Genomic DNA, 6180 nt, shown 5'->3' with positions numbered 1-6180 from the left:
TAAGCAAATTTTTGCTCGTTGGCAATCTCTTTTAAGTATCCATAATGAGTCCACCATCGCAGAAACCAGGAAGGTAATTCTGACTTGAATTTTTTATCAAAAGAAATGAACCAAGAGTTAATTTTCTTGAATTTTTTAGAAAAAGATGTGCAAATTTTTGCTCGTTGGCAATCTCTTTTACTATTCACCCAATCAACTTTTGTTAAAGCTGCTCAAACTAGTCAATCAATTAACCGAAAGCAACCGACAGCTCTGCCCAGTCTCCGATGCTGCCAGCTGCCTTTGATCAATCAACCCATTCACAAGCTGCATAGTTAATTTTCTTTTCTATATATTGTAATCAATTATAGTCATTCAAGCATTCTTCAATTTCTTTGCTTTCCACTGTTGTAAGAAAAAACCAGGGTGTGCTGAGTGCAATTTACCTCTTCTCGTTGTAAACCCAATTAAGATCCTTGCAGTTGTTACAATTGTAATTGTAAGTTATTTTCTGTATTTTAATTAAAAGTTTTATAAAGTTTTATGTTAAAATTTTAGTCATTTTAATTAGTGCATTCCATTTTAGTCATTCTACTCTCTGGTGTATATATATATATATATTTTAATGCACATTAGAAGTTTTTTTATAAATATTTTTATTTTAATATACATTAATTATTTTATTTATTTATTATATTTTTTAAATAATGTGTTATAGTTAATTTATTTTTTTATTTTTAATTGATATATATTATAAATAAAAAATTATAATAAATAAGGAATAATAAATTATGTTAAAATAAATAAAAAGAAAAATTAGATATTTTATTTTATAATTTTTTTTATTATATATGGTTTAATTAGATTTCTTTTAAATAATTGGATGATTTATTTTATGTATTATATGTTAAAAAGTTAAGAAATAATACTTTACAAAAATTAATATTGTATATGATATTTTAAGAAATAATAATTAAATATGTTATTATATATGTAATAAAATTTATAAATGAACCATGTAATTGAATATTTAATGTGAGAGCATCTAATATATGCGGATCGCGCAAACTTAATGTAAAATCAGGAAAACAATTAAAATGGACAGGTCCATTATGGAGACTAGTTTCTATCATTCCCATTAAACTATCATTATAATTAATAAAACGAGCATCACGTAAACATAATAAAACAGAAGTATTTTTACCTTGTGGAGTTAGCGGTTTTATTCCGACTTGAATTAATCCTAAATGAATAAAATTGTGACCAGATTTTAAATGACGTTTAATAGTATTAGCATCAAATAATTGGCAGGTTTCTCGTGGTTTTTCCAATGCATAAACTTGTTCTAATGTTTTAACATGCAAATTAACTTTGAATGTATTTTGTAAAAAAGTAGTTTTATAAATTTCTTTAACTGCTAATTTTGGTATATTTCAACTTAAATCAATTTTATCATTTTGTATTTCTACATCTTCTTCATTAATTACTAATGCCTGATTTGATATGGAGGGCGAAGTAGTTGACCTAGAACTGATTGAAGAGTTACTTCTAAATAATCGATTCATTTTTCTTTTTAATTAAACTGTGTTACAGGAATCTTAATATATTGTCTAAATTTATCATGTTTTCACATACATACCCTATTCGGAAGACCCCTAAAATCCAACACCGCCTAGCCAAAGGACTTACCAAGGATTGGGACGAAAGTGGGCCAGAAAAACTACTAAATGTGCTTAGTATATTAATTACCACCAAATTCAAGCTCGTCACCATTTACTTGCTGATTATTACAACTGTTTAGATTATCATCAACAATATCATGATCTTCTTAGCAGTTGTTAATCTTTGTTGCTAATCATTATTTCTTGATTAAACAGATGTCTCGCCCAAGGCCTCCTTCTAAGGCTTTGGTCCATTCTTCTGATAAACCTCTTTTTATTCCTCCGTTGGAATTAGTAACCCAGTATCATCCTATCAAAATGATTAACCGTTACCAAGTTCTTGGTAACATCCCTAGACCCAATTACTCTTCTACTTTGGCTACTGATCCTTTTGTTGCTCCCAGCTAAGCAGTTTCAATTACTCCATTTCCTGCTAATCCAATCAGGTCTGCTCAATCTGAGTATGTTAAATCAACCACTACTAACCTATTCTTCAAAGAACTTAGTCACCCCAAAAGTCAAACTATTCATGACCTTGCTAAATCCTATTTTGGTCCAGGATGACACTTTGTTCCTGGCCATCCAGATAAATCAATTACCTTCTATAAAGACATCTTGATTCATCATCAATTCGTTTTGATTAAACCCATTTATGATCGAACCTATGCTAGTAAGGTTTTGTATCATTCTATTTATATTCATAACATTGTTTCCTTAGCTGAATGGGGTCCTCCTTATCAGCTTCGTGAATTACCTGGTCACTCTATTCCTTACAATTACCATGATTACATTGATGCCTGGTTCAAGATCTTCTTGTACCAAAATGAATCCTTTAGTCACTCCTGGTTCATACAATTTGATCAAAAGTTCAAATCAGAATTACCTTCTTGGTTTCTGAGATGGTGGACTCATTATGGCACCATTTTAGATATCTTTCCTGATATTCTGATAGAACAAATCAACTATTTTGCTACTATTTTCCCATTTACTCCTCATCAAAGGAAATTTCCATTATTGTTAATTTTTATATCTAAGTATAAAATCCCTTGGATATTAAAATGGCATTATGGTATTTCTGATGATATAATTATCCGGCAACATTCTGTTAAATGGTGGGATAAGTTCACTCCTCACCGCATTGTTGAAATTGTCCAAACTGAATTCCCAATTAATCAATGTGCTCCTACTCCTGCAATGATTAAAGTCCAGCAGACCCCAACTGCTGCCATTTCTCAATGAAGTCCCAGTCTTCCTCCAATCAACTTTGGAAGCCCCTCATCTAGTAGTTCCAAGCCCAAATCATCCAAGTCAAAATTTGCATCCTCAACTAATAAATCAAAGTCCAAGGCTAAGTCCAAAGCTCCTGCAATTCCGACTCAGCCCAAGACTCAATCAAAGCCCAAATCAGATCAATCAAAGGCTGCTCCATCTAAGCCCAAGGTAAAGCGTGGATCAGCCAGTGATCAACTGCTTCAGATGGCCCGTCTTCTAATGGATCAGGCCCAAGCCCAATTAAAAGATGAATCGTCTGATGATGATCTTCCTGCACCGGCACAAAAGTCCAGTTCAGAAGAAAGTTCAGACAGTTCACAAGGATCAACAAATCAAGACCCATATGGACCAGAGTTCCAAGATGCTCAGGATCCATATGCCTTCTGATCAACATTGGATTCTATATAGGTACAATTTAGCTTCAATCAATACTCTTTTGAGAAAAGCTGCCAAATTATATTTATATTGATTCTTTTAATCACATGTTCCACCGAAAGTAATGTATAGTAAAAGTTACTGTTCACTTTTACTATTCATCAATCACCTTTTGTTAAAGCTGCTCAACTGTTCTATCAATCATCCGAAAACAACCGACAGCCTGCTTAGTCTTCAACACCTTTTGTTACATGTTAAAGATCCTTGCATTTGCAACAATTGTAATTGTAAGTTATTCTTCTGTATTTTAATTAAAAGTATTTTAATTATTAATTTTGGTGTACATATTCCAATCTGTCATTCATCTTCTTGTAATTGTAAGTTATTCTTCTGTATTTTAATTATTAATTTTGGTGTACAAATTCCAATCTGTCATTCATCTTCTTCATTCTGCGTGCTTCCGTCCCTTTTGGTATCAAAGCCAAGTTATTGCTCTCTATTACTTACTACTTTGCTACTTCTGAATCAATTCTATTTTCTTACCGATTAATCTGTTGTCAGTTATCTTAATCTGTCAAAATTATATCTGTGTCTTTCCATGTTGTTACTAGTAATTGACACTCAAAGTAATAATAATGACACTCATATCAATATCCCTCAAATGATTGAATGGAAGGATATCACTCTCCCTGATCAGTGGATTACAACCAATGAAAATTATAAACATAATCAAAACCAATCAACAATCCAAGATGTCCAAGATATTGAACAATATACAGATGGATCTGTTAAAATTAAATTCAATTGTAGTCAATCCTCTCGACATAGTACATCTAGTGTACCTACTGAAGATGAGATATTTAATACTCTTTTATTTTGAAAAAATAGTCAAATCTATCTTGGTCAAACTAGTCAACCTTCTTATAATAAAATGAAAGGTATTGATAACTCCACCACATCTCAAATTAGTAAACCTGTTTATTCTAATCACTTACAAGAAGAAGATGCTGATTCACAAGATTCTTCAACTCAAATTGATTTCGAAGTTATATCTCCAATCAATCCTCAACTAATGACAATTAGTAAATCTTTTGCTCCTGATCTAGATAAATTACTTATAGAATTTAGGTCTTAAGGAAAATCGAACTAAAAGACATGCTTATTGTGCTAAATATGATACTAATCAACAGTCCCGAATAACTAGAAAATGGTATGATTTTATGATTGAATGTAGTATGGAAATGCCTTTCTTTGAATATTATGAAAATTATTACAAAAAAGTTAATACAATCACCAAACATAAATGGAAAACTTCCCTTAATACTACTGTTAGTTCTAGTCATCCTCCTTTAATTAACATTATTATCGATCATCAAGGATCTGAAGTCCCAGCCTCTCCTTTTAAGTTGCCTGGTACTGACCCTGAAATTAAAAAGGTTATTAAACAAAATAATTGTACTAATCAATGTTTAAAGACAATTGGTACGCAATTAGATAAAATTGAAACTCATTTAGATTCAACAATTGTAACATCTACTACAAAATCTTTAGATCAACCTTTGCTTAATCTCCCTAGTAATTGATCTAAAAGAACTAGTTTAGTTACCAATGATCATTCTACTATTAAAGTCATAGAACAATTACTTACCAAATTAAATACTTTTGATACATCTAAAGATAAAGGTCTTACTGTATTAAATCAATAACCTATAGATACTGTTTCTAATCAAACTGAAACTAATACTACTGATAATGAAATAAATCAATTAGCTCAACAATTTCAATCCTCTGCTCTTAATAAAATTCATTATCCTAAAGTTAATCCTCAAACTACCAAAAATTGGTATTCCCGACCTACTCCTCCTGACCTCCAATATGAAGAAACTAATCTTTCTAATCAATTTTCTGTCTCTGCTAAGAAATTATACGAATGGAATATTGATGGCCTTAGTGAAGATCAAATACTTCAAAAATTAAATCATTTATCTATAGTTACTAATAGTTGTCATGGTAATTATTCTGAATGTACTCAAGCTGAAATTGTTTTATTAATTACTTCTGATTTTACTGGTATGCTCAAATCTTGGTGGGAAAAATATCTTACTGAAGAGCAACATGAATCCATATTATATGCTAATCAAAAACATGAAAATGATCTACCTATCTTTGATGAAACTATTGGCTATTACAAACTTGATGGTATTAATACATTAATCTATACCATAGTCCGACATTTCATAGGAACCCCTACTAATATATATTCTCGCATACATGATCAACTTAGTAATCTGACTTGTCCAACCTTAAGTGATTTTAGATGGTATAAAGACGTTTTTACCTCTAGAGTTATGTTAAGAGAAGACTGTACTAAATCTTTTTGGAAAGAAAAATTTATTAATGGATTACATAGTCTTTTTGCTCATAAAATTAGAGATGTTCTTAGTCAACCCACTGGTGTTGTTGAGTATGATAATTTAACATATGGTGATATAATTAGCACTATTAAAAAAGAAGGCTTAAAAATGTATATTGATCTTAAACTTAGTCAAAAAGCTGCTAAAGATAAACATAAGGCTAAATATGAATTAGGAAATTTCTATGAACAATATGGCCTACCACTTGTATCACCTTCTCGTAGGAAATTACACAAATACTCTAAACATAGATCACCTTACAAATATTCTAATAAATACAAAAAGAATTATTCACCTTCCAAATCAAATGATAAATTCTATACTAAACCCAAAAAGAAATATTACAAAAAATCACATCCAAAATCTAAATCTAATAAAGATATTACTTGTTATAACTGTGGTAAAAAAGGCCATTATTCTAATAAATGTAAAGAAAAACAAAAATTAAAAGATAAAGTAAATCAACTTCAAATTGATGA

Source organism: Camellia sinensis, chromosome 7, assembly GCF_055761805.1.
Source record: "Camellia sinensis isolate YWXY chromosome 7, ASM5576180v1, whole genome shotgun sequence".
Lineage (NCBI taxonomy): Eukaryota > Viridiplantae > Streptophyta > Magnoliopsida > Ericales > Theaceae > Camellia > Camellia sinensis.
This window is presented reverse-complemented; position numbering follows the sequence as displayed.